Here is a 27383-nt window from a genome sequence, read left to right as displayed (position 1 = left end):
GTCTCCGTCCAGTTCTGAACGGCCTCTTCCCTCGCGTTGACTCGGGTCCTCGGCCACATCTGCCAGGGTGCGTCCCCCAGGCAAGGCCACGCACTCGCAGGTGCCAGCACAGAATGGGGACATCTTTGGGAGTCACTATTCACACAAACACACCCCCTTCAAACTCTTTTTCTGGTTGAAATATCCATAAAATTAAGCGACCTTTTGGTGAGAGTTTTATGGTCCGCCACTATTTCTGTACAATATAAAACAGTCGTACTCGGTGAGATGTTATGAGAACACAAATCTTCATTATGAAGTTAATATTAGGAGGTAAATGTCCCCTAAGTATTGACCGGTAGAGTTGACCATGCTTAACTTTTCCGCGGACGCCGTACCATTTTTTTAAGGGAGGAATCTACTACTCAGAATGTGGTCAAGCGCGGTACTCTGCTATTATTGTATCATTGAGAAAGAATAGTATGTATCTCAGAAGACTGTGGCCGTTTCCAAGTGAATCATTAAAACTGTTACAACGGTGACTGGCTTGTAGCATTTGCTAAACATGTGTTTGCTGCAGTTGTCAACATTGTTGCCTGCATCGAAGTGTCAAAATCCACGTTAGCTACATCAGATTGCAGGGGTCAGTGGGAGAGAAAAGTGCAGGAAGTGATGAAAAGAACTCCACAGGACAGCGGACGGTGCTGATGCATTAGAGGATTAAGTGCCTTTCTCTCGTTCAGCCAGAAACACGGAGCACCCTGTCTCTGTGACTCAGGAGTGCCAGTGTGCAGCTCCCAGCTGGGCCATTGCCGGTGAGCGGGAAGCGCCAGGGCACAGGTGGTGCCAGGGTCAGACTGCCCTTCACTTGACCTGGAGAGTTAAGCCAAGTTGAACACCTTTGAAGCCTGAACGTGAATGTAAATTGGAGAGCCGTCCAGGAAGGGGGACCCCAAATTAGCTCTTAGCACAACTGTTTTCTTTATAAGGACAGATCATAAAGCGAACGTGAGAGCTGGCTCAGCCACGAACGGCTCATTTTCACACGCACATGCACACATGCCGTGGTCACACACTCACGCACACCGCAGCACCGCGCAGGAAGTAAATGACTGTGCTTCACTGGATTTGCTACAATTCGGGGAGAAGAGCCAGGGCTGGGTCACAGGGAGGGGGCGGGGACTACCGCCTTTCTGTGACTTCATAGAGAACCTTCTTCATTCTGTGATGCTTGCAATCCGTAGCTTTCCCCTCGTTTTCCAAAATGCTCCCCCTCGCCCAGGGCCTAGTAGACAGCTCTGTGGGGAGAGCCTTTCCGAGTAGACTCCGCTTGGGAGAATCCGGAAAACACAACAGGAGGGGGTCTCAGACCTGTCAAAATATTTCCTTGAGGATCACAGGGAAAATTGGGGGCGAAGGCTGACGTGCGTGTCAGGTTAATTCCTGCCTATTATTCCGGGTGAGTGGCTTCACCAGGAGTTCGCGTGGGTGGATGAATTTGCATGCGGCACACGAGAGAGCGGGGCGGCCTGCACCCTGCACCCAGGCACCCCCGCCTCTCACCTTGAGGGCCACCGCCGGGGGGGCCTCTGTTACAACTATTGGGGAGCAGTCCTATAAATTCATATTTTCCTGCCTAACAGCTTTTATTGGAAAGCCACGAGAAGGAACCCGGGAGGCATGAACCGCCCCTTCACCTGGAGGGTAGCGGGAAGCCGGTGCAGCCCCCGCCCGGGAGTGTGTGCGGCACTCAGGGACCAGCAGGGGTGACTGTGCCGTTCCCGGGCGGGTGGGCGGTGCCGGGTTGCTGAGCTCACGGAGAAAACGCAGCAACCGAACCCCGGCCTTTCTCTGACTCCCCATCAAGCGGATGGGGAGCAAGGACTAGAGAGCTTGGCCATCCTGAAAGACATGGGCGGTGTGGGTGGGGAGGGGCTCGAAGGCACAGAGGAGAAACGCCGGGGGTCAGGGCAGCCGCCCCGCGGCCGGGGGCCTGAGGGGGCTCTCGCAGTGTCTGTGCAGACGGTCACCGAGGTGACCCGTGGCCCGTGGCCGAGGCCCTCCCAGCCTTTGTGTCCCGCTGTCCTCCTCAGTGCAGGGAGTTACTGCCTCCTGGATTTTCCTCTTTCTGTCTGTCCCCTCTTTCCCCAACTCCTACCCCGGGGTGCGTGCGCTTTGGCCTCACGGGGACTCGGGCAGGATTCGCACTCACTGTTGTCCACGTCCAGGGCAGGGTCAGAGACTGAGCTTGGGGGCAGGGGCGGGAGCCAGGAGGGTTGGGGGTGGGGCTCAGTGTGCACCCTGCCTGCACCTGCGGGAGGGGGGTGAACAGCTGCCCCCGTGCTCCTTGCAGCAAACGCACGGACTGGTCTCGGTCTGTGGATGGCAGACCGATCGGCCCGTCCTGCCTCCCTGTGTTTGGCAGAGGCAGACCGTGCCTGGGTACCTCCCACCTGTAGCAAGGTTGTCGTGGGGCTAAAGGGGAAGGACTCAGCGGAGGTGAGACCCGGTGTCACGAGGCCATTGCCCTCTGTAGTTCTACAATGTTCGCGCCTTCTCGGGGGTTTCAGCCCAGGACCCCCGCCCGTGTGGGGGGTGGGGGCACAGGGCCGCGCTGGGGGGACCTGTGGCGGCAGCAAGCTTCAGTGGAAGGACCTTCACTCTGGGAGCCTCCAGGGGCCCTCGGAGGCTGACTCAAACCCCCAGGCGCTCGGCTGTTTTCTGCTTCAGCCGTGCAAAACTGTCTACTTAGGTGTTAAATGTTCGGCGGGGCACCTACACGTGGCAGTCGACGCCCCGCATACACTCGCTGTACAAATGTGTGGGCCTGTGTACCGGGCAGTATCTTAGAGAGGATTACGCCTAAGTGGGTGCTTTATCTCCATTGATTTTCCTGGCGGAATGAGGCGGATTAAGATTTACCGGAGTCGGATCCACGTGGGGTCCACGGCGGTGGTGCGGTTTCAGAGCAGCTCATTAGCCCCAGGAGTCCCCGGTGGCCGAGGATGGGAAGGATCGCCAGCAAATTCAAGAAGACGAAGTGGCATCTTTTCCCGAGTAGATTTCTAAATCCTCTCTTGCTTTGAACCCGGCTCCCGGGCGCGTCTCCGACTAGAGACAGGCTGCCTTCGGGCTCCCGGTGAGAGACTTAGAGCAGGTCCCGCAATATGCGCGTCAGACACGGCAAGGAAAGTCCAGTCAGTGGAGTAGAAATGTTCTTTTACGCAGGAAAAAAAGCGATTTAAATTTTCGGTTTCTCGTGGGATCTCATTAAAGTTCTCTTCGGCTAGTGCACCGAGCAGCCGGCGGTGACCAGGGATCCTGCCGTCCGCACAGCTAACGGGTGGTTCGTCTACCCAAGATTAATTGTGTGATGTTGCAGCCAGCCCAGTGGCCATTGATTTTCTGCATTAGCCCTGCGTGCTGTTTCTAAGGAGACGCCACTTCGTGTTTTAAGGTGGTGTTTGTTACATTTCACTTTTTATTAATTACAATTTCTGCCCACGTGGTTTATGCTTGATACAGTTTATTAAAACTCTCTCCTAATCCTTTTTCTCCCTAATTGTCACGTCCTTCAGGAACTTCATTAATTTCGAGCGCTGATGCGTGACAAATGGCAGGAGAGTGGGCCATCCACCCAGCGCTCGGCCAGCCCGTCTCCCCGCGAGTCCGCCCCATCCCCAGGTGCCCCGCCCTGTCCCCGGACGCAGGAGCAAGTCCAGGCACTCGCTGCAGGTGCCCAGGTGACTCAGGGGTGCCAGCAATAACCCAAGAGGCTGACACTTCTTGAACCAAAAGCATGGGCACATCCGAAGAAGAGGCGGCCGCTCAGAGCTGGGTCCTTTTTCTGGACCACGTGGACCTCTCGAGCCTCGTGTGTCCTGAGACGTGGGTGGGAAAGGTGAGAGCAAAGGCGTTTTGCTTGAGTTCTGTAGGCAGCTGGTCCTGCTCTCAGCTGTGGTTTGTCCGCTCTCTGTGGGGTTAGAACATCCGCTGAGGGAGAGTTCAGGGGGATTTTCATAGCTGGGTTCAGACTATGCTCTGTAACCTTCTGTGTGGTTCCGAGAAAGCAGAAAATAGTGTTGACGGCATGCGATTTAGACCTTAATCTCTGTGCTTGTGTCTTGAACTTGCAAACTGACAGCTGCCTGTGGACACCGCCCCCCCCCCCCACCATCACAGACTTGCTCAGATAGAATCCTCCCCTCCTGGGTTCTCCAGGGAGGGGCATGAGCCCCAAAGGGCTTCTGCGGCTGCTCTTCAGTTTTGCTTAGTGTGGCTCGCCCCTGCACCCCAACCCTGATTCCAGCAGCGTGAGGAAGCCCCGGTGAGGAGCTGCAGGAAGTCCAGACGGAGCCTCCAGTGTGAGCCCAGGGCCCCACAGGCCCCTGGTGGAGGACCCCTGTAAACACGCCGTTCCCCGGGCTTCAAAGGGGGCTTGTTTCCGGAGGGTCCGAGGAGCTCTTGTGCAGTAAACTTGTAGGTGCAGCACATAAGCAGGGACTGAAGCGCATTGTGTGCTCTGGGAGGAGGCCGGATTGGGGCAGAGACGGAGGAAGGGGCATTTGTCTCTGGCATTGTGTCCCTCCCTCTTGGTAGACAGCGACAGACGCAGGGGCTTGCAGAGGCTTCTTGCCCACACGAGCTCCGAGCGGCCTCCCCCCCGGGTCCTGGCAGGCCAGCCGTCTCCCTGGGAGGAAATGCTGTCCTCTCCCAGGGGAGGGCAGGGTTTGTTTCCCATCCTCTAAACTGCCCACCTTCCCACAGAAACTGGGGGACGGCCGTGCCCAGGAAGGTCTAGAACTGGAATCACAGGCTGGGCTCTAAGCTTGACCTTTGTCCCTTGCCGTGTGTGACACTGATGAAGTGACTGGACCCTCTGATATCGTTTTTCCTCGTTTATAAGTGAACCCCATAAAACGACGCGTGGAGCTCCTGAACGAAAAGAGTCTCTGAGCGCCGTGCGCGTCCGGAGTCGCCTGGCTGTGCTGACCACAGCGAGCGCCACAGTTGGTCAACCGCCCACAGCAGACTGTCGTTCTCTCCCCTCTTACGCTGGACTCTGCCGTGGGCCGTGGGCCGTGGGCAGGCCCCCGGGCGGAGGCGACTGTGAAGCCCCTGTACTGGGTTCCGTGTGTTGGGTTCTGCAGAAGCAGCCCTCACGGTCTGCAGAACCCCAGGTGTGTTTGGGACCAAGGGGGTCCCCCCCCACAGTCTTCATGGAGCGCCCGTGGGTGGCCCGGCCCCTGCCGCTTGGGACGCTGGAGACAATGAAGGACCACGTCCCTGCTACCTGAGTGTTTCTGTCTCCCGGAAATTCTGGGATGAGATTCTCTCCTTCAAATTCCTGGGGGGCAGACAACGGATGCGCACAGGAGAGCTACTTCCGCAGTTTGACGTGTGCGTATAACACCTTGTCTTGGTGATTTCCCAGTTAACCCAAGTTGCTTTCCTCCTTTTCCCCTTTCCTCTCCTGTTTGTGGTGACACCACCGGCCCCATCACCGCGGTCACCGCGCCTTCCCCTCCCCTTTTGCTGGAAACACGCTGGTGATTTGAGGGGCACAGTTTCATGGAAACTGAAACAGGCCCAGCCCACAGGGGGACTAAACTTCTAGTTTTGAAAAACAGGATCGCATTCAATATATTTTTCCTAACTGTAAATTTAATATTCCTTGAAAATTTTAACTGGGAGTGTATCTTTAGATTCCATTTCTTATTCTCTACCTAAATATGTATGTTGGGATGACCCTCAATTGTGCTTTCAGCTCACTTAGCCCAACATCGATTTCCTTTTAATGAATGTTTTTCAGAGCACCACCACTGACTTTTTACTCTCTCCACGTCAAAAGTCTCTGAATCCCCTTATAGTTCCGATGGACTCACTGGAAGTTGCAGCACCCAGCGGCCACCGCTGGGCGACCAGAAAGCTGGGCTGGGAATTCCCACTCGGACTCCTTCCTGGGGTGTGGCCGGGCCCCTGCCCGGTGCTGAGCTCAGGAGGAGGCCCTGCTGACTCACAGTTCGGGTCTGCCTGCCGGCGGCTGCCGCAAAACGCCGGTCTGGGCTCCCGAGTGACCCAGTTATGTCTCTGCGGCTTTCTGCTTGCACACGGGGGCTCTGCTTACCGGGATCGTGTTTCGTCCCGGCGACAGATATTTGAGAGTCCTCGCTGAGTTTGCATACGTTTTTATACATTACGCTTTGTGAGAGTTAGCATTTCATTATAATAAATTAGAGGTTAAGCAGTTGGCATTTAGAGTGTCAAGAACTATTGCCTACTCGGGTTTTCGCACAGATTATCACATCTCCTGAGCAGTTTTAGATGTTTTGAGTGATTAGAGTAACTGATCTAATTGGCTTTTCTGATTGGCTGTTTGCTTTCTGATTTTCTGATTGGCTGTTTTTCTGCTTTTCTGATTGGCTGTTTGCTTTCACAGTTTCGCACTTAGATTTGTTTTTACAGAACAAAGTTTCCATTTGCTAGTGAGTGCCTACAAAATAATGATTTAGACATTATCTGTGCTTTTTAAAATCAAAACATTGTTTCCTCTTTCCGGTTTTATTGAGCTATAGCTGACAAGTATGAATTATGCAGATTAGGTTTATATGTGATGATTTGATATCGGACACGGTGTGGGATGAAAACCACAGCCCAGCCCCTCACTTGGCTACCAGTTTCGTGTCTGCGCGGAGAACACCAAGCTCTCCTCTCCTAGCAATCCCGAGTGCCCCGTCCAGCATGCTCGCCCACGCCGCCCGTTCCGCCCCCCAGAGCTGTGACCACTCTCTGCCCGTGCCCTGCCCTGCCCCGGGGGCCATCTTTGCTCTTGCTGCTGAGGTCTGACGTTTCCAGATTCCGCATGTCAGACGCAAGCGCCCGTCCTCCAGCGTCTGCTCCTCTCAGGCAGCAGGTGCCCCCAGGCCCGTCCGTGTTGTTGCTCATGGCGGCGCTAACTCAGTTTCTGTGGCTGAGTCGTGTTCCAGAGCGAGGGGGAGGGAGGGAGAGAGAAACATTGTTTCTTTATCGCGGGCAGATGCTGCGGCCGGCTGGGCACGCGGATGCCGCTCTGAGGTACTGGTGTCGTGGACGGCGGTATTTTGTCTGTTTCACCTAATATCAGCGGAGGGGGTCTCAGTGTTCCGTGTCACCTAATATCAGCGTGGGGGTCTCAGTGTTCCGTGTCACCTAATATCAGCGTGGGGGTCTCAGTGTTCCATGTTCTTTGACAGTAGTTGTTTTTAAGACTGCAGACGTTTCCACCACCTAGCTGTACTCTAAGTACGTACACGCTCCTCCCTTACGGAGCTGTTCCACTGTTATGACCGCACCGAGCCCACACCAGTTTCCATCAGTGGTGAGGGTCCCCTCACACGTTCTCATTAAGCTCAAGCCTGATTTCTAGTCGCGAGGTTACTGGCCTGAGCGTGTGAGCCTAAGATGGCACATTAGATTGTCCCGTGGCCACAGTGCGATGGGGAGGTGAGCAGTGTGTGGGCTTTACACCCTCATGTGTGTGCACACATGTGCACGCGTGTGCAGCCGCGGGGCCAGCTGAGAGCTGACGTGACTCCTGGAGCAGGAAAGGCGCGGATACGCCATTACTTATCCTGCGCAGACGACGTCGATCCCACTCTGTCTGTCTGTGCGCACGCACACGCCTGTGAGTCCGTGTGTGCATTTCCCTTTGCACTTCACCAGATGTCTGCAGAGAGTTCATTATTCTCACAACACAGCAGACCAACCCACACGGTTACCCGCCCTAACCACCTGTCCGCCCCCTGCCCTTCTCACTGGACTTGTGGGTAACGGTGAGTTTCTTGTTGGGGGAACAGTGAAGCCACTTGGACCTCGTCTTGTCTCCTGGGGGTCACTGTGGTGAGGCCTTCTGGAGCGACGGAGACCAAACTGGAGACGGCACAGGAATGTCTGGGATGCGTGGACAGCGTCCTGAGACTCAGTCCTGTTTCTGGGGGAGCAGGGGGGTGAGGCCCACAGGCTGGGTGTGCAGAATGGGAGGCCAGGCGTGCAGAACGGGAGGCTGGGCAGAGGTGGAGGGTCCTGAGCAAATACTCGGGTCAAAGCACAGGCACAACGACCCACGCAGTCACTTAGGACAGTGTCCCGGGGCCGGGTTCGTTTGGGCAAGTCCCCGTTTGGGGGACACAGGGCTCCCCTGTCGGGGCGCCCTGACTGCAGTGCTGGAGCGAGCGATCAAGTGATAAAAACGCGAGTGGATGGGCAGGGCCCCCCGTGTGCTGCTTCAGGACAGGAGGCCCCCCTCGCAGCCAGGCTAACGGCTTTCCCACCCACGTGTGCCTGAAAGACCCCCAGGCACTTCCACACGCCTCTCAGTGTGACTTCCAATGACTGTCAATTCCACTCTTTCGCCACGATGGGCAACGTCTGCGTCACAGAGCTCGGAGCCCTAGCGCGGAGAGCCTGCTGGCAGTGTGCTCTGCGGCTGGGCCCCACCCGGGCAGGAGGTGACGCAGGCAAAGTGCTTCAGCTGCCCTGTGGAGAGATGGTTTCGCAGCCTTGGGCAGCGTGTGATAATCGTTGTGCCTTAGGTTTCTCGTCTTTAAAACGAGGACTTTAGAAAACAGAAAGCACGCACCTCATAGGGGTGTAAGGATGACGTGAATTGGTGACAGCCAGCCGCCCATCTGTGGGCCCGTCTGTCCTCACTGAGTGAGCCTGACCTTGCATGACCTTGCATTAGCTGGTCCACCATCAACGGATGCTATCAGCCTTCTGCCAAAGCAGCCCTGCCTCTCAGGTACATGATGAGATTGCTGTCACGTAGAACAGAACCCTGGATTGCGTAGGAAGGAAGCGCACCTCCGCTGGGCATGCTTAGAACTGTGGGGGCATGTACCCAATGGGGGTGTCCACATACACAATGGGCATGTCCACGTCTAGGGGAGACAGTTGCATCGGAGAGTGATGGAAGTCAGGGCTAGCTCCTGTGGGAGCTGAAAGGTTCTGTTCGATGCATGTCTAACTTGAAACATAGACATGTCTGCTCATTGCTTTTGAAACCCTTTCACGTGTGATCGCACTTGGTGCCCCACCTTTGACCATAAGGAGGAAGTCAGGAAGGGCCCTGCCTGTCCCACGGCAGGGTGACAAACAGGAATCACAGGTCCAGAGGCAGCCCGAGCCTCGGCAGGTGGGGCTGTAAGTGGCGCCATTGGAAGTGGGCCAGCCCCTCCTCTGGTGCCCCAGGTCTGGGGGACCAGCTGTGTGGTTTGGCTGCAGAATGTGGCTGATTTGGGCCTGTGGGGTTGTGCTGCCCACTGAGCTTTCCTGGTGGGAAGACCAGGGTGGTGGCCCAGGCCCTGTTTCCCCTGGGGATTCGGCTCCAACCAAGCGCCTTGAGCTCTCGGCTCCAGGGAGGGAGCTGGTTTCCTAGGAAACTTGCCAGAAAAGTTCTGGGGAGCTGTCCTGCAGGAGACCAGTCCTGATGGTTCCTGGCTCTGAGACAGTCGTCAGGACGAGCGCATCCGCGTTGGACGGGAGAGAGGGTAGAAGCGAGGCACTTTTCCTCGGGTAACACAGTGGGGGTGCAGGGCCCACTCGTTCAAGCAAATGTATAGAATGCTCATATTTACTCTAAGAAAGCAGAGGAGGAGACAGAAATCTAAGAGAATGGGATAAAAAACATGTTCACACGTGTACACGGACATGTTGACACTAATTACATGTGTGCAATAATACTACATGCTACATTCTAAGGGATTGCTTGTGTTTGGGGGGGCCACATCTGCCACGTGAGGAAATGAGAGGAGACCTTCATGTGCACAGAGAGAACCCTTCGTGTGCACACACACACACTCGTGAGCACACACACACACGCACAGGTGAGATCGGGAGCCAGGGCCTTCTCAGCCCGGTGGATGGGATGGGGCGGGGAGAGCCCAGCAGGCGTGTGTGCGCTGTGAGCGCAGACATGTGTGATCCACAGCTTCAGTCCCCCTCGACAGCTCTCGCAGGTGCCGGGGACAGTGGCGGGGAGGTGGGACCCCTCCCCCATGGGAAGGAAGAGCCCCGGCAGGTGCTGTGGGACGTGGAAGGGACTGGAAGAGACGTCTCGGGAGATTTGGTGTTGGAGCCACAGAAGTGGCTGCTTGGCTGGGGACCGTGCCCAGTTTATGACATGATGTCCTCTGCCCCTGGACTCATGGTGGCCATCCTCTGAGATCTCCTTTGACTTCAGCCTGGGAAACCAGGTGCAGGGTCAGCCAGTCCCGTCTGCAGTCAGCAGGGGCACACGCCTGGCTGCTTCTGTCCCCACTGAGGGCAGGTGTAACATGGGGAGGACGCCGGGCGCAGCACACGGCAGCCGTGTCTGAGGTGCTCGGCTCAGGGGATAGCTCACCTGCTTCCGTCAGTCCGGGGACCCCACAAACACAAACACAGTCGGACGTGCACAGCGTTACCCAGCACCCCGTGGTCAGCAGCTGCAGAAACGCACTGCTGGTCATCTACGAGTCACTCTGTTCGTTATAACGATGCCGACGGCGATGGCGTCAGGTAGAGCCCATGGGGTGGACGTGCAGCCGGAAACCAAGTCTTCAGGGGGCCGTGGCGGCCGCGTGGCCCTCGGTCAGTGGGAAGGCAGTGGGGACCATCCTTACACGCGCTGGGCGGAGTTTTTCTCTTCGGCGTGCTGGTGCGAGGCTTGCTCCCGGGGCACAGCGGCCCGTCTGTGACTCTTTGGCAAGAGCTTTCGGGATGAAGATGGAGAGATTGTCCAGTGATGCCCCGGAACGGCAGCAAGAGCCTGCTTCAGCTGCGCTGCCTTTGTGGGGCCTAAGACATCACAGCTTTGTACGTCACTTTAATTTGTCATTTCTACCGGCACGAATCTGAATTACTGGATGGAACCCAGTTGTCTGCATGACGCTAAGTGCAGCAAGTCTCGGCCTTGCTTGTCCGTCCTCACGCTCAGCAGAGAAAGCTCAGGTGTGCGGGGCGCAGCCAGGGGCCGCCTCGGAGAAGGAGCTTGGAGACGTCGGGCCCATCCTGAGGTCCCCTGGGGGTGGCAGTGCAAGGATCCTGGACGTTGGTGGAAACACCTCCTTTACTTCACAAGTGGTTTTTGAAAAGCCAGGTGGCGGCTTGACGAGGAGGCACCGCCTGGGGGAGGCCACTTAGCCGGCCGGCGGCGGCTCGCTGGGGCTCCCGGTCTGATCCCGGCGCCGCCTCTGGACCCCTCCGCACGCAGCCCACATGCTGTGTTTGTGCAGACTGGACTCTGCGTCCCGCATAAGTGAGTGGCGGTTGTGGAAAGCAGCCCAGGGGGGTCTGCCAAATAGAGGTGCCCACAGCCCCGCCTGGCGGGGGAGGCCCACTCCTGTCGGTGAGAAGGGAGACTGCGCGGCTGGTCGCATGGCCGCCTTGCCTTACCTGTCTCTCCGCAGACAGCCAGGTGCCCTGTTATAGCACGGCCAGGCCACTGCTCAGGTGCTGGGGAGGACTTCGGAGAGGTGGGGAGAAAGAACACTGGAATCAGTTCTGCTCAGCAGGGGGGAGGTAGACGATAATTTAAAAGTGGCTCTTTAAATGGAAATTATCTCTGAAATGACAGCTCTCAAATCTTCCTCTAGGTTCTGTGAGCGGCCCGCAATGACCCTGGGTTGACTGCAGACACGCCACAGCGGGAGGTGGGGAGCCGGCTTCCGGTAAGAATGTTGCCCAGGCCCTCCCCTCGCAGCGCCTGGCAGACGGGCACAGCAGGAGGGAGTGGCGGTGTGGGCGAGACACTCGGCACTGGGGATGGGGTGGGGTGTTTGTTTCGGTCCCATTAACGTGATGGTTTATTTTTGAAAGATCAGGCCACTGAGTGAAGAGTTGCTTTCCATGCTACCTTTCCTCTTGGCCTTGGGATGGTATTTACGAGAACGTCACTTTTAATAGAAAAGCGAATCTCACTGCTGGGACCGGAGACGGTTGGCCGCTCGGGGAGAAGTTTCAGTGAGCAAAGCGTGTTTTCCTTGGTCACACAGAGCCCCGCCCTTCAGCCTGCGGGGAGGGCCTTGAGCCTCGTAACTGTGTCTGGGACCTGGACCCACGGGAAGGCTGACCGAGTCTCCCTCCGGAGCTCTTCCCCACTCTTTGTGCGGCACCAGGCTGAATTGTAACTAATTTCAGAGTCTGGAAGGGTGACAAAAAGCCCACTTTCAAAGGCCACAGCGAGGCGGCTGTGGGAAACTGTTTGGGCCTTTTCAGCATCGATTTCCTGACTCATGAAGCTGGAAGAAAAGGCGTAATTGCCTGCAGGTGCCGGCTAAATCAGATTATCTTATAACGTTTGTTAGCACCCTGTTTATTCCCCAGTATTGGTAAGTAAACGTCCCCAATTACTGTCTCACTAGTTTTTAAAGACAGGGGTTTGAGGAAAAAAGAGGCGTTTTCAACACTGTGAATGGAAGAATAGTCAAGAGCACGTTTTGGTGCCAACGGCCTGGTGCTCCTGGAGGGTGACCTGGCGCAAGCAGAACCTCTGTGTGCGCTGGCCGCGTCAGGGGCCCCAGGGGCCAAGGACAATGGGGACCCCGTGGGGAGAGACGGGACGCCCTGCCGCGTCTGTCCCGGCCAGCGTGCCCAGGCCTGGGCGCCGGCGGGGGCTGTGCAAGGGGCGGGCAAGGGAACCGCTTGCTCTTTGAACAGCGCCCGCCTCTCTGTCACGCGCACCGCGGCGGCTGTGCCTCCACTCTGGTGGGTCCCCCGGGAGCGCGCTCCAGCGGCCCGGGCACAGGCTCGCTGCCCCCGTGACTCTGCAGGTCTGCGCGCTCCTGTGCTCGGAGAAATCGCCTCCTGACCTGCAGCTGATGGCTGCCTTCGAAGGTGGTGGCCGGTGGCGAGGGGCACGTTGCTTCCGCTAAAGCACCTTTGCGACTTCACCCTAAACGAGTTTCTAGTTGACAGGAAGCCTGGGTAAACCTTTCCAGAAACTGGGGGGTGAAATACAAAGTCCAGGGCCCTGAATTTAAAAAAAACTGTCACAGCTACCGCGAGGCACCTGAATTATGACTGTAGCAGGGTGATGAGTTAGTCAATAATTGTGCTTTGGCGCCGGGAATGCGGACGGAACCCGCAAGGCAAGCGCTCCCTCACAGTGGCGCATTCTCTCCCTTGTTTCGCTGAGTTACGTTTCCTTCCTCGTGCCCCCGAGGTGGTCGATCGGACCGTCCATCCGTCCTGCAAAGTGCACTCGCTTGTGCCCGGTTCTCACTGTGGTGCTTGAGAGATCCGGCCTCCAGACGCGTGGGCGGGATCATAGGACACACACACACACCCGCACACACATGCACACACGTGCATTTTCATTTGGGATCTTTCACTTGGAGCCCCACCCCACCCCGAAGTGTGAAGTGATCTCCGAGGCTCCAATCAGATGCCAGCCCGTGGTGAGGGCGTCTGGCACAGGCGAGTGTTGGCACGCTGGGCCGAGCAGGAAGGCTGCCACACCGGCGTGAGCAGACGTCCCCAGTCCACAGAGGCCTCGTGGAGCAGAAGGCAGGGGAGGGCCCGCTTGTCCTCTGTTTGCCCTCGGTCATCGGCGCTCGGCTGTGGGCTTTGGACTCGGGCTGAATAATTACTCCCCCAGCTTTGCTGGGTGCCTGGTGGGCACATCATGGCCCCCGTGGTCATGTGCTATACGTCCTGTAATTCATCTGTCTATATCTGTATACCTATCTATACCATCTGTCTGTCTGTCTGCCTGTCTACTTATCTACCTGCCTACCTGTCCCTCCCTCGGGTTCTCTTGCCCTGGGGTGGCCTGGCTAACTCTGCGCAGACACAGCCTGTGTGGCCAACTCCGCGTCTGTCTTGTTTGAGCTCAGTTATGGGCCCCGCACGCAGTTGGGACGAATTGTTTACACGTTTGTCTCAGGAACGAGTCTTTGGGGCAGAGTCCCCTTCAAACACGTATGTGCATTGGTACCTCTGAGCGTGGAACTGAGCACAGCACTAACAGTGACGTGGGGGTGGGAGGGGGGAAGCAGAGGACGAAGGGAGGCGGGGAGTCTCCTGCGGGTTGCTCTTGGACACTTTCTTTCCTTTTTTTTTTTTAAAGTCCTCACCTGAGGACATATTTAGAGAGGGGAAGGGAGAGAGGGAGAGAAACATCGATGTGAGAGAGAAACATTGACCAGATCCCCCCCAGAGACCAATCCCACAACCCAGGCGTGTGGCCTGACCGGGAATCGAACCCACGATCGTTCTGTCTACGAGATGACGCTCCAGCCACCTGCGCCACACTGGCCAGGGCTCCTTGGACACTCCCCGTGCTCACTTTTCTGCGTGGCTTTCCTGGGTCCTACAGTCTGGGCAGTATTGCTAGGAACCTCTAGTCTCACTTAAACGTGGTTTCTGATGAATTTTCATGTTTGCTTAACTCTGCTCTGAGTGGGCCCTGGCCTTGGCCTTGGCCTTGGTCTGTGGCTGGCTCGCTTCAGGGCCATGAGAAATGGAAGCAGGAGACTGTCCCATGGGTGTCACGCAAATGAAAATGTCTCCTCCAGAAACCCTAAGTGGAAGCCGTGTAGCCTCACCTCAGAAAGAAGTCCCCCATGTGAGCGCTTGTTAATTTGTCACCGTCTCTCAAGACGGGGCCCTCCGAGGCGATAAGATTGCATCCCATTGGATGCTGGAGTATTTTGCATAACTAACAACGTTTCATAGTTCAGCACGACGGCACTAAATAACACCCCTTTCTTTCTCTTGGCCGTGATATAAATACATCGGAACCAGCTCTGTTCCCTTGTCCCAGAATTAATCATTCCTGTCCACGTTTGATGCTTACACCTTTAAATATTCATGAGCAGTGAGGGCCGTCCCTGGTGCCCACTCTGGGGACACGCAGACGCCCTGCCCTTCTTCCTCAGCTCCTTCCCTCCCCGTGCTCCTGCCAGGCCTCTGGCCCGCCTCCAGCTCGCACCCGTACTTGTGGTGTGGAGGTGCCCAAAATGCATTTGTTTCAACGGGAGTTGGGTGAAGTCGCTTTCACGCCAACCCCGTACACAAGTAAATGTGATTTCTGAGGCATGGGAACACAGCGAGGGCTCCTGGGGAAGCTGAGGCGCACTGGTAGGGGGTCCCGACGCTGCGGGTGGGCTGGCAGTGCCCAGGGTGCTGGCGTCTCAGATCGGGAGAGCCCCGGATGGGCACTGGGTGCGGGGTCCTGGCTCTGCACCTCGGTCAGGTCGGGGGTCATCCTTCAGGCCGCTGTGGTCAAGGGCTGCCCCTTGGCTTTTAGGGTTTTGGTAGGACTGGGTTCAGGCCTCATGGCCATTCTCTAACTTTTTATGTAGTTTTTCTTTGCAATTTCAGCTGGTAGAGTCCTTTACACACAGGAGAACAGCTGCCATAACATGCCAGAGAAAGGACTGACGTCAAATGGCCGGTAAAACAGTACAGACAAAGAGACACTGGAGCCCAGCAAAACCGGGCTGATCTTTTAAATAAATGTACGCTTTGGATCTTCTCTTTAAAAGGACTTTTCAAGTAACAGCGTGACATATGGCACAAATAAAATGTGCATAAAATCACGGAGCACAGCCAAAGAAATGACTTAGAGTGAGAGCCAACGAGAAGAGAAGATTGTGTCTCCTCAACAAAACGCCATGTCTGCCCCGAGGCAGCCGCGTTGGGGAAAAGTGCCCTGCCTGGCGCCGACACAGATCGGAGGCTGCTCCCGACAGCAGACTTTATGGAACTGAATGTGTGTGTGGATAACCGGGGCCTTGGAGAGGGAGCCAAACAATGAGGTCCGTCACCGCCATCAGCAGCCCAACCGGGGAGGGGCCGGGCAGACGCCCCTTGGAGCCCACGATGGGGGGGAATTAAGAAGTAAATCAGAGGCTCTGATCAAAGCGACCCGCCTGCCATAGATGACCCTGCCATGGAAGGAAGCCTTGCCCACAGTGATCAGAGGCCAGGGCCTCCCACACACCACCGAGATTTCTGCCCGGAGGAACCAAGGGAGGGGGAACGAGGAAGCGACATCTCAAAGCTACTCGGAACCCACACTGTGCAACCTCCCTGCTGAGACGGCATGCACTCGCCGGGGAAGGGGATGAGCCATGTCGGCTTCTCCATGGTGGGTGTGGGTCTGCACAGACAGGGGTGCGCCCTGGGCTTGGGTTGCTTGCCCGCAGACAGACAGGAGGCCGTTGCCTCCTGTACCTGCTTCCCAGTGGAACCTGAGCTTCTCTTCACAGCTGCAAACAGCAGGCGCTGGGTTTATGGGGGGAACCTGCCGTCGTTGAGTTCAGTTTGGTCCACGTTGACGCGCTGATTGTGAGCCTCTCCTCGCTCAGGTAACCCGCCCTGTGCGGTGCCGTTCGGCGCTCTTGAGCTTGGCCAGTCCCTGCCGAGCCCAGGGCAGTGTCCCTGTGCACTCCGCTGTCCTGCCACTCACACCTTTGAACCTGTGCCAAGTGACAGTGGCAGCAAAAGGAAAGTGAACCTTGTACGGAACTGTGCACTTGTCTAAGGTGGGACGCCTCATCCCTTTGGGGGGTTTAAATGTTCCAAACTCTTCACTCACTCGTTCAACAGTTATTTTTCACTGTTCTTGCCACCAGCTGTGCATATGAGAACAAAGAAAACCAGATGCACTTTTTACCCTCGTAAGCTTACAGTCTATTCGGGTACACACGCGTGCTCGGATTACCAGGCAGGCGGGGTGAGCTTGCTGCTCTGGTGAGTGCTGGGGTGCAGGGCGGGTGGGGACCTGACCCACGGAGGTTGGCTGGTGCCGGGCAGAGGTGGGAGGGAGCTGGACAAGAGGGAGGGAGAAGGAGCCATGTGATTAGAGAAATTACCAACATGGTTTCCTTTTGGGGGGGGAAATCAGCATAGCTACAGGGCAGAGGGCAGTGCGGAGGGGGTGGGCCAGTTGAAAGAATGGAGTTTGGCACCAGGAGTATCTGAGTTGCAGGCCTAATTTTCCACTTTTCCATTGAGAGTTTTGGACAAATTAATCAATCTCTTTGAACCTCTAGCTATTAAATGTAATCCTTATCTCATAGAATTGTCCTGATAAATATTAGCTATGATTATCACCGTCACCACCATCACCACAATCACCATCACTACCACCACCACCATCACCATCACCACCATCATCATTGTCATCACCATCATCACCACCATCACCACCATCACCACCATCACCACCATCACCACCATCACCATCAGCTTCAACATCACCCTGGGGTCCAGCACTGATTTCAGGCCAATCACTTCGTTACTTTGAGCTCCAACTTTACACTTTTCTGACACGGGGGAGTGAGATTAAGGGATTTCAGGGTCCCGCTCCACTCACTCTCCCCAGCTCCCACACCGTCTAACCCTGGACGCTCCCGTTCAGCTCCGGGAACCCCGAATGCAGGCCAGGCAGGGAAGGTGGTGTTGTGGGGACGTATTCTTTGAAAAGAAGCACAGCTCCACCTTTTAGTAGCTTTCCTTATACTCTTAAAGTTACGTTGTAGCGGTTTCTGTCATCTGAGATTAAATTTTGTAGCACGTCGGTGGGACGTCCAGTCTCCCATTTCTCACCTTGTTCCCTTCGTAATTGTCACAATTTTAGAGTCCCGTTTAAAATGAAGTTAGTTTTCCAACCAAAAATGTCAAGCTGAGCTGGAAATTGAAATCCAAAGACGGAAAAATCCGATGATAAGAGTGGGCTTCGGGCTGAGGTTTCGACCCAGCACAGCATCCGGGAAGGTCAGCCCCCAAGTGTCTCCTTTCTTCTCAAATACCTAAGAACACCTCTGAGATTTTTCTGGTCAAAATAAAATTTTCTAACATTTCTTAATCTAGAAAAGGGAAAATGATTTACACCTTATTACTTGTTTAAATACCTAACTATTTTTGTCTGATTGGATCCTCTTTATTCAGTTGACGCTTCACTTAAACTACTGTTGTTAGCCTTTCAGAGTTTGACTATGTTATTTTAGACATTTAACCTTTTTTGTTAGTGCCCCCGAGGTGAGAAGGAACGCACGAGCATCCCAGTCCACGCCCCGGGGCTGCCAGGTTACACCAGTGCCGTGCAAACCGTTCTCGCTTTGTGAACGGCGGCTGCACTTTCCTCGCTTGGAGGGTTAAAGCCTCAGCCTCCTGTTCTGGGCGACCACTTCCCTGGGCACCTTCATATTTACTTTTCTCCTGAGAGGGCAGATGTCCAACACAGTAGACAGGTGGCCCAGGTGCCACTGTCCCCAAGTTACAGGTTGGAAAATGGGATGCTGACCCACTCCAGGTCGACTGCATATTGACTGAGCGAGAACCAGACCTTGCAGCTCCTAACTTCTGGACTAGGATGCGTCACAGGGCCTCTCTCTGACGTCCCGCATAGCAGAGACCCCGCCCTGCTGTGGGGGAGCACGCAGAGCCCTGGCGGGAGCCGGGTCTGGTTGAATCAGTCAATTGTTGTCTGATTGGCCTCAGTAATCATAGCTTTACGTGGCATTTCGTGTGGATTTCCCCGACTGTTTTTTTCTTATAATACAGGGGTGTCAAACTCACTTCCACCGGGGGCCACATCAGCCTCGAGGTTGCCTTCAAAGGGCCGAATGTAATTGTAGGGCTGTATAAATGTAGCTACTCCTGAACAGTTAAGTGAGAGCTCAGTGCTGCCGCTGGGTAGAAACAAGGTGCCGGGCCGGATAAAACAGGTGGAGGGCCGGATTCGGCCCACGGGCCTTGTGTTTGCCACCTGTGTTACAATATACGTCATTGTGTTGCCCTCTGTCTGGAAATGCCCTTCATTTGGGAACGTCCAGCTGTCACACACACACCTTCGTGCGGGATGGAGGGCTGATCGGATGAGCGTGGGCTCATTAGGGTGATGGGGTAATTGTACCGAGTGTGATGCAGCCACATGACAGCCGTCCTCAGCATGGCCTGGCCATCCAGTGGTTACCAGCATGTGCTTGGAGACCTGGCTGAGGGGGCATGACCTCGACCTGCAGGGCGTACTAATGAGCTCGTAATGTCTGCCTGTTCAGGTTGTTGAGCGCTTTGGGCCTCGGCCTTCCTGTTGGTGTGAAGGAGGGGAAGCACTCGCACAGTTCACTTTTACAGGTGCCGTCACACCGCCATGTTACACCCGACCCCCGGTGACCACTGGACAGTCCTCACCAACACCCCTCTTAGTGCTGGGCCACCGGGCTGTGCGCCTGTCGGGTCAGGAGCCAGTCCCCGTCTGAGCTCCGCAGAGTGAAGGGGGCCTGTGTGACGGTCATTTAGGGCCCAACACCAGGGTCTGCTGCCCTGAGGCTGGAACGACAGAGCCGGCCCAGAGGAGGGTGCTGGCGGCGGAACCGGCCGGGACCGAGGGGGGCACGGTGGCCTTGCTTGTGGTCGTGTGCCGGCCTTGGAGACCCTGGCGCTGCGTGCCCCTCGGCCTTTTCTGTGGTTTGCTGTTCGTGGGCCAGTACATTGCCCTCGATTAAGTGGGATGCATTCGGGTTTCTGGGACACACTGATGGAGCCCAGCAAGACTCGGCACCTTCAGAAGCACGCGCCTTTGCCTTCAGGCACATTACTGCTCCTGGGGCTGCCTTGCTCCCGACTTGGTGCGGACTCCCTCCTCGGGTGTGGAAAGCCCCTGCCTCCCAGGAAATACAGGCTGAGTCATAGGCGGAAGGAGAAAGGGAGGGATGGTTTGTTTTTAATGCGCCGTGGTCAGATGTGCATCCATACCTTTCCTGACCTCCTGACCAGGGTAGGCAAGGATGCAGGTTTAACGTTTACTGAGAACGTCACCACCAGCCGCTACATCGTACACAGTGCCCCTTGCAGTCAGTACGGCGTCCCCGTTTTACAGAAGAGAAGGTGGAGGGGCAGCGAGACGCAGTCCGGGTGGAGGCTCTGCCGTCGCCCCAGACCGACCCTTGGCCACCAGCTGCCTGGGTTCCCTGCTCGAGGTCACATCTCCTTTCCCGGCAGCACCCTCAGCCTGACTCAGGCCAGCTCTCCGGTCAGCCCGCTGCCTTGGCGCTGCCCCACAGCCCGGCTGCCCTCTGTCCCTCCCCGTGGGTCTCAGACCGCTCACCAGTCATCCAGACTCTGCCTCCCAGGGACATCACCTGCTTGGCCCCTTCTGAGAGCCCTGACCCTGGGTGCTGAGGCCTCTGTGGGGAAGACGAGTGGGCCGAGGCCCATCAGAGCCACGTGGAGGCAGGGCTGGGCCTTTTCTGGGGTCTCAACAGTGGCCCTCACTGGTGGGGCCCAGGGAGCAGCCTGGGAGGGGCCTTAGACCCAGAGCCCTGTCCCCACTGTTGCACCCTGCGCCAGCCGCCTGGCTCTGGCCGTAGGGGCCCGCTGTGCCCCGTGAAGTGTACTTGATCTTCGTCCTCTTTCAGAATGTTATTCATAGTGGGCCCTTTCATTCTTGCCCTCCTCACTGGCTTCCTACTGTAATTGGAGTCTCAGAAAGCAGTTGTTTTCGGGAAAAGGATGTTTTGAGCTGTTAGTTGTGACTCAGTCAGTTGTGTGCAGCTGAAAGTCTCTTTATCGGAAGGCGAGCATGTGGTCACTGATTCAGAGTCGGTGGGGACCATTTCTTAGAATTTTGTGCCGTTATGAAAACCTTCCCAGACATTGTAAGTGGTGATTGTTTGCACCACGTGGGTTTACAACTAGGGTCACCCTGTGCCCCTCGAAGTTCAGTCACTTCGTGGTCACAGAGATGCAGCCGGGCAGCATGTCATCATGTGTGTGCGTGCGTGTGATCACTAGGGGTATGTGTGTGCTGCATGCGTTATGACCGAGTGCGCACTGCGGGGCCTCGGTCCTCCCAGCTCCCTGCCCGCGGGACCCAGCAGGGACACAACGGTCGAGTGAGCATCTGCCAGGGGCGAGCTGAGTGAAGAGGTGACAGCAGTCGCGGGCGCTCACTGCCGACGCGGAGCCCTGGGCGCTGGGGGACCCACGGGTCAGCCTTGTGCAGGCCGGGCTCTGGGGCTGCATCTGTCCCCTCGGGGCGACTGTTCCTGCACAAGCACACACAGCGGGCAGCACGCTCCAAACCGGTAACCACGTGGGAGCTCCTGTGCCTCCCGAGAGGGAGCCCCGCGTCCATACGAGGACCTGCAATGCGGTCCCTACCCTCCGGACTTCTGAGGCACCTGCACGCTCTGGGCGTGGGGCTCGTTGCCACGCCCACAGGGGGAGCTGGGCACGCTGTGTGCAGAGCTGGGAGGGTCGAGTGCGAGCCTGGGCTGACTCCGCCTCCCGAACCTCCTGCTCAGACACGTGCTGTCTTCAGAGACCCCCACCCCTCACCCCGTGCCTGCTACCTGCGGACAACGTGCTTTCTGCCCCTCCTCTTATGAGAGACACCTGCATCAGTCTTGTTTTCTCCAAGAGAAAGGAAGAAATCCAAAGAGGATTTTCACTTTCACGAGAATAGGCAAAAAGTAAATGTAGCCTTCTAGAGGCCACGGTACCCCAGCAGTTAGTGGGTGCCCCGGCGTGACAGTGGCCCCAACAGGCCCCTTCCTGGGAGCCTCACGCAGCGTCTCAGCCTCAGGCCGGAGCTCTGGCCAAGTCTGGGCCGCTGGGCCCCGTGCCCACTGGCTCTGTGCATCCTGGGAGAGCCGTGTGCTCCCAAGGGTGTGAATTTGTGCAACACTGGACAAAATTACATGTGTTTGGCATCATCGATGGGTCGTTTTTGGGTCTGAAACCACCCAAACTATTCTGTCTAAATAAATGGGACCTGCATCTTCGGCTTCCTCCCTCGGCTCACCAGAGCTGCTCGGGGGCCTCTGCCTGTGTCACTGCTCAGGAGATGGGGGTGGGGGGGAGCGGGAGCAGCAAGGAACAAACATGATTAAGAAGCCACGTGGTTTTCAAATGGAATTATCTGTCTCAGACTTTTCCTCGTGGTGCCCGTGGCCCTGGGACCAGCCTGGTTCGGGGCTGGGGAAGCCCTCCATTGGCCCCCTTGCCTCGTGACCACGTGCGCTGGACTTGATTTGTTATAAATAAACAAGAGTCAAGTGAAAGGTGAGCCAGAAAGCTGCAGCGGCCCCCACCAGCAGGCGAGCGCAACCCTGCTCTTGTCCCCGGCCACCGCACAGAGGCAGAGGCTGACGCGGTGCAGGGCGCCCCGGCCCCGAACGGAGGAGTTAGTTACCTGCTCAGCAAGGTGCCTGGTTTACGCGCACCCCCAGGTAAACTACTGGCTGTGGACAAGGGAAGAGAGGAGGAGAGAGAGGGGGGCGAGGGAGGGAGGCAGGGAGAGACTGGAGAGCTTTCCTGCTCAGAAAATGGTAGTGTGTTCACCCCGCGGCATCACGGGCCAGGTACGGCCAGGTCCTACTGAATGAAGGTGAGCGTTGAACTGAGGTTGAGAAATCGTTTTCCGCCCTTGACTTTCACACGCCCTTCCCTGTGCCCTCACAGGCCACACACTTGCGAAGATGTCTTAGTTGTAGAAATACGTGGGTTGGAGGTCAAGACGCTGAGCCACTGCTCCAGCCACGAAAACCGGGTGGCTCTTCGGTGTCGAACAGCTGTCGTTTCTGAGACACAAAGAACGGAACAAGCGTTTAAAACTGTAAGCCACGGAGCTAGGGATCAGCTGTAGACGAGGTAAACCGGCGTTGTAAGGGGAAGCGCCTTTTGCTTAAATGTCGGTAATTGTGAAGCAGCGTCGCCGCTGGACGCTCCAGTGGAGAGAAATCGCACAGCACCCGAGTCTGGCAGAAGCAGGGCCTCCCTGAGCGTGGCCGGTAAGGGCAACAACACGGGGTGAGAATTTATAGTCTCAATTTTAACACGTCACCTCAGATGTCCTATGGCGTGCTTGAGTGTGGTGTTACGTTCCAGAATTACACGCCTATGATTTTGTCGTGAAATATTCTGTAATAAAAAAAGGGGAGTTATTGTGCCAAACCCTGTGCATTAATAACGTCTTTAAGTCAGTGGTTTGGTTGGAGAGTTTCAACGGGCCGAGTCTGTCCGCAGCCCGGGTTCACGCAGCAGCTACGGGGCAGGGTAACGCACGGGAGTCAGGGCGGCAGGGAGTGGGGGCCGGGGGCGCCAGGGCCACGGCCTCTTCTAGACCCGGGAAGCTCGGCTCGGGATGGTCCCGCCTCCGCCAGGGCAGTGCTCATTGTATCAGACTGCGTGTTTCTAACGAAAGGACAGGAATGGGAATTTTTAAAATTTTTTTAAAATATATTTATTTTTAGAGGGGAGGGAAGGGAGAAAGAGAAAAATATCAATGTGTGGTTGTCTTTCACACACCCCCTACTGGAGACCTGGCCCGCAACCCAGGCCTGTGCCCTGACTGGGAATCGAACCAGCGACCCTTTGGTTCACAGGCCAGCACTCAGTCCACTGAGCCACAGCAGCCAGGGCCAGTAATGGGAATGCTAATATTAACATCCCTAATGTTTAAGAAGGGATGCTAAGTCTAGGGTTCGAAAAGCCCCAGTACAAGCGAAACAAGACTCCGTAAGCAGTCTGTCCCTTGGCCTCTGGGTTCTGGAGTCACCTTCCGCACGTCCAGCTCCCAGGTGAGCCACCGCCACTTGGCAATCCTACATGGCAGCTTCCCAGTGGCCTCGTTGAGAGGGTGGTGCGGGTCCCTCCCCAGAGAATCGACCCTGAGCCCTCGGGCGAAGGAAGGGCGGCTCCATTGACCACTTCTGTCCACGCTGGTGCCCGGGCCCCTCGTGACTTGTTGAATGAGCTCCCCGCCCCGAAGGGGCTAATTCTGTCCCTCCCCAGGGTGGTGCTGATGCAGGGAGACGCCCCTGGGGACCTCCCACTCCCACGGGGGCCCTGAGTGGGCCACCCACGTCTCTGTGCCATCAGAGACACGTCAGGCGTGTTTCCTGTCTGCTCTTCTGTGAAGGAAGAACACAGGGGAAAGGAAACGGTCGCTTGTCATGGGGACCCGACAGCCACGGGCTCTGTCAGGCGTGATATCACGAGGGGCCCCAGTGCCTGCTGTGGCGGCCGCTCCTCCAATCGCTCACGTGTCCGCCCTCCGTTTCTCCATTCGCTGCGGTGAGTCCCAGCACTGATTCATCGGCTCGGGTTTCTCACCGACAGAAACTGGGACGCACTCTGGCTTTGCGTGGGTCGCTCTCGTCGGTCTGGCTTTTAGGTTTTACGGAGCTTGGGGGGGCATTCAGCTGTGCTGGCTCCGTGTTTTGTCAGAGAGCTGCGTGTTTCTGCGTTCTCAGCACGAACAGTTGTGTACGAGTGCGGGCTCCACCTTCCACGTGCTTCCACGTGCACCCACGTGCAGGGCCTCCTGCAGGTGTGCACGGTGCTGAGGGTGACTGGGAGATCCGCGTGATCCGCGGCGCCGTGGCTCCTCCAAGGCGGGCGGTGTGGGGGCTGTGCCGTCACCATTGTGGGATGAGAGCAGAAAGGCCGGCAGGTGTTGTTCCCCTTTCTCTCCCCTGGGGGTGGGGGCGGCTCTGGCCCAGTCCCTCAGACGTCACTGCAGGGGGTACCCAAGTAGTCGTGAAGTGCCCGGGAGTCCCGTTATGGCCGTGGTCAGATGACGCTAGCTCCGAGCCATGGGCACAGGACAACTGAGTCGTTCCTCAACGCACTTTCAAAACAAGCCCCAGTGGTAAATGACACCATTTCCACCCGCCCCTGCGGTCTGCCCCATGGTCTCCCCCACACCTGGGGGATTGTTCCGGAATGATCCCCTGGGGCTCCTAGTCGAATTCCAGTGGAAACAAGACCACAGCTCTCGTAGGGCTGTGTTGTTTGTCGAATAAGCGGGTCACGGAGGAGGGGAGAATTCGTGGTGAAAGAGTGCTCTGAAGGAGCGACCGTGAGCCCGTGGCTGGGTGTGGGCGCCTTGGATAGCTCCACACTGCCGGTCTCCCTGACGCCCGGGCTGAGCCACCGTGCACGGCTGCCTGTATGGACTCCCCAGGTGCCCTGCGTGAAGGTGGCAGAAGTGAATTGTCACTTGCTGTCCTGGAGATACTCAGAACTGGGCGTGCATCTGGGGGGCGGGCGCGGGGAAGGCGGCGCTCCCTGTCTGGTGTGCAGAATGAGCGAGCAAGGACACCCGTGAGGAAAGTGGACCTGGGGCTGCAGGCAAATAGGGTCCTAGTGGGAAACAAAGCCGTCCATCTCTGTGCCGTGGACGCTGCCCTACGGGACCGAGAGCCTGTAACACGGCAACCCCACACCCCAGCACACCATAGGACACTGTAGGGGAACCGTTCAAGTTAAAACTGTAAATTATCACACCTGTGTTACTACCCTGCCAACCACACTCCAGCAGGCGTTACTTCTGCCGGACCCTGCATGTTGAACACCCGCTTGGAAATTGAAGGATGGTTTTTGATAATTAAGGTACTCCCAGTGACGGAATTAAAGTGTTTGCACCCTGGATCATAGAGGAATTCCGGAGAAAGTTTGTACTTAAAAAAGCACAGTAAAGACCTAGGAGTTAACAACTAGCGTCCAGATTGTGGGAGGAGAATTCAGTGTTCCGTGTCTGCACACACACACGTACGCACACATGTACACACACATGCCGTTGATGCCCGCACTTCGCCTGCTGGCAGAGAGAAGGCGTTGAACTTCACGCAAGGTCTTGCTCCCCTTCTCCAGCACCGACTCTCACATGCCACCGTCACCCCCTCCGGGACCAGACACCGCTTGCCTTCCAAACCACGGTCACTGTGTCCTTAATCTGTTATCTTGCCATGTACTGTGAGAACTGTGGAAAAAAGCGGCATTCAGAACTAACTTGTGTTTATATTAGGAATTCAAAGAAAACAAATACCCTACGTAACTTTATTTCTGACCGTTAAACTGCCGCTTCTCCCTTTTCCGGTTTGACCACTTCCTCCTGTGTCTTGGTCGTGACCTTTGGAATGGACACAGGAAATAGACGTAACTCAGAAGTCCATGAAGTAAGCCGGTGGCATGTTTTTATTCTAGGTTGCAAATGTTTTGCTTTTTCATGTTTATTGTTTGAAGGCTGCCCAGGCAGAGAAAGCAGCGAGGGAGGGCAGCGGAGAATGGCGTTCTCCTGCCACTGGGCAGTGGCCTGCTCGGCTCGAGTGCTGGGCTGTGTCACAGGTGAAAGTACTCTGGCAGGGACGGCCCCGTCTCAGCCGGGTACCCCCACCCGGACAGCACAGGGCGGGGGCACGTCGGTCCGTGGCCGTGTGCATGGAGGGTAGGGAGAGCTGTAGAAACTGCAGCTCTCCACCCTGCAGGGGGCGGGGAGGAGCGAGGCAGCTCTGTGTGTATGTGTGTGTGTGTGAGAGAGTTCACATATGCGTGGGCTCCGGATCGCAGGGGCTGGGCAGGACTGATGGGCTCAGACATTCTGGGACACACTGCCTGGTATTTCTGTTGCACTGGCTGCGGATGTCCGCCCTCTCAGCACCTTTCCTTCCCCGAATGAGCAGCTTTCCAGTGGAGGTGACAGTTCACACGTGTGCACGTGACCGAATTATGGAGCTGAGTGACCGCACGGGTGTTCGTGTTGGGGTTTGGTGGCAGACACGTGGTCTGAGCACGTGTCCGTGGGGGGAGGCTGTGAGTGCTCGTATGTGTGTACACATGACTCATGTGCATGGGAGTGCTTGTGTGCACCGATGTGCGCACACATATGTGTATGCACACAGCTCATGTGTGCACATGTGGGGGCACACGTGGGTGTGAGCCATCTGCACGTGTGTGCGTGTCTGGGGAGGAGGCTTGGTTGCTGCAGAGCTCCTCCACTCTGGACTGCAGCTGCTGCTCCAATGCAGGGGAGAGGTGGGCAGCGCTCCAGACCTGCGATACTGACCACTTGATTCGCCTTCTCTGCGGACGCTTGTCCGGGAGGCCAGTTGGAATCACGAGACCACCTGAAACAGAACTGCTTTGCCTCACCCCTCTGCCTTTGGCCACTGCCTTCTGCTGCGCCGCTTTTTCTGAGCGTTCCCTCTGGGGTGGTCTTCCCCGAGGCCCAGAGGACGGCCCGCTGGGGTCACTCACTGGGACGCTGTCCCCGCTGCGCTAAGGGACCACCGGTCTGGGAGCCGTCACGTTTGGAAAGTGCCGTGCTGCCGTGATGTGATTTTGTCCCTGTCACGAGACGCCCACAGAGACCCCAGGGGGGCACTCAGAGCGTCACACCCCTGCACGCACTGCATGCCTTTCTCCTAGAGCAGCGACCGTGGCCGAGCCGTTGTGTCGCAGCAGGTGGAGACACCTGTCACTAGGTCTTGTGATGGGCATAGAACTAACTTGCTTTCCTCTTTGGTTTGCTGCTACCGTATGTAATGCCCCCAAAGGACGGGGAGAAGGTGTATTTGGAAGTGACTCGCTGTCACACTCGGGCAGCGCACTGGTAGGTTTGGGGTCTGGGCCTGGGCGACAGACCAAGG

The 27383-nt window shown here is 56.7% G+C and overlaps 1 protein-coding gene across 7 annotated transcripts in view; it reads left to right on the top strand.

The window, feature by feature from the left end:
- CHL1 (cell adhesion molecule L1 like) overlaps positions 1–27383 on the top strand; it is a 104784-nt gene that overhangs the window by 13883 nt on the left and 63518 nt on the right. For all 7 annotated transcript variants that reach the window (XM_053929886.2, XM_053929889.2, XM_053929890.2 and 4 more), the window contains exon 2: positions 11592–11666. The gene's annotated coding sequence lies outside the window, so the exon portion shown is untranslated. The remainder of the gene's footprint in view (positions 1–11591; positions 11667–27383) is intronic.

This window comes from Desmodus rotundus, chromosome 8, assembly GCF_022682495.2.
Source record: "Desmodus rotundus isolate HL8 chromosome 8, HLdesRot8A.1, whole genome shotgun sequence".
NCBI lineage: Eukaryota > Metazoa > Chordata > Mammalia > Chiroptera > Phyllostomidae > Desmodus > Desmodus rotundus.
This window is presented reverse-complemented; position numbering and strand designations above follow the sequence as displayed.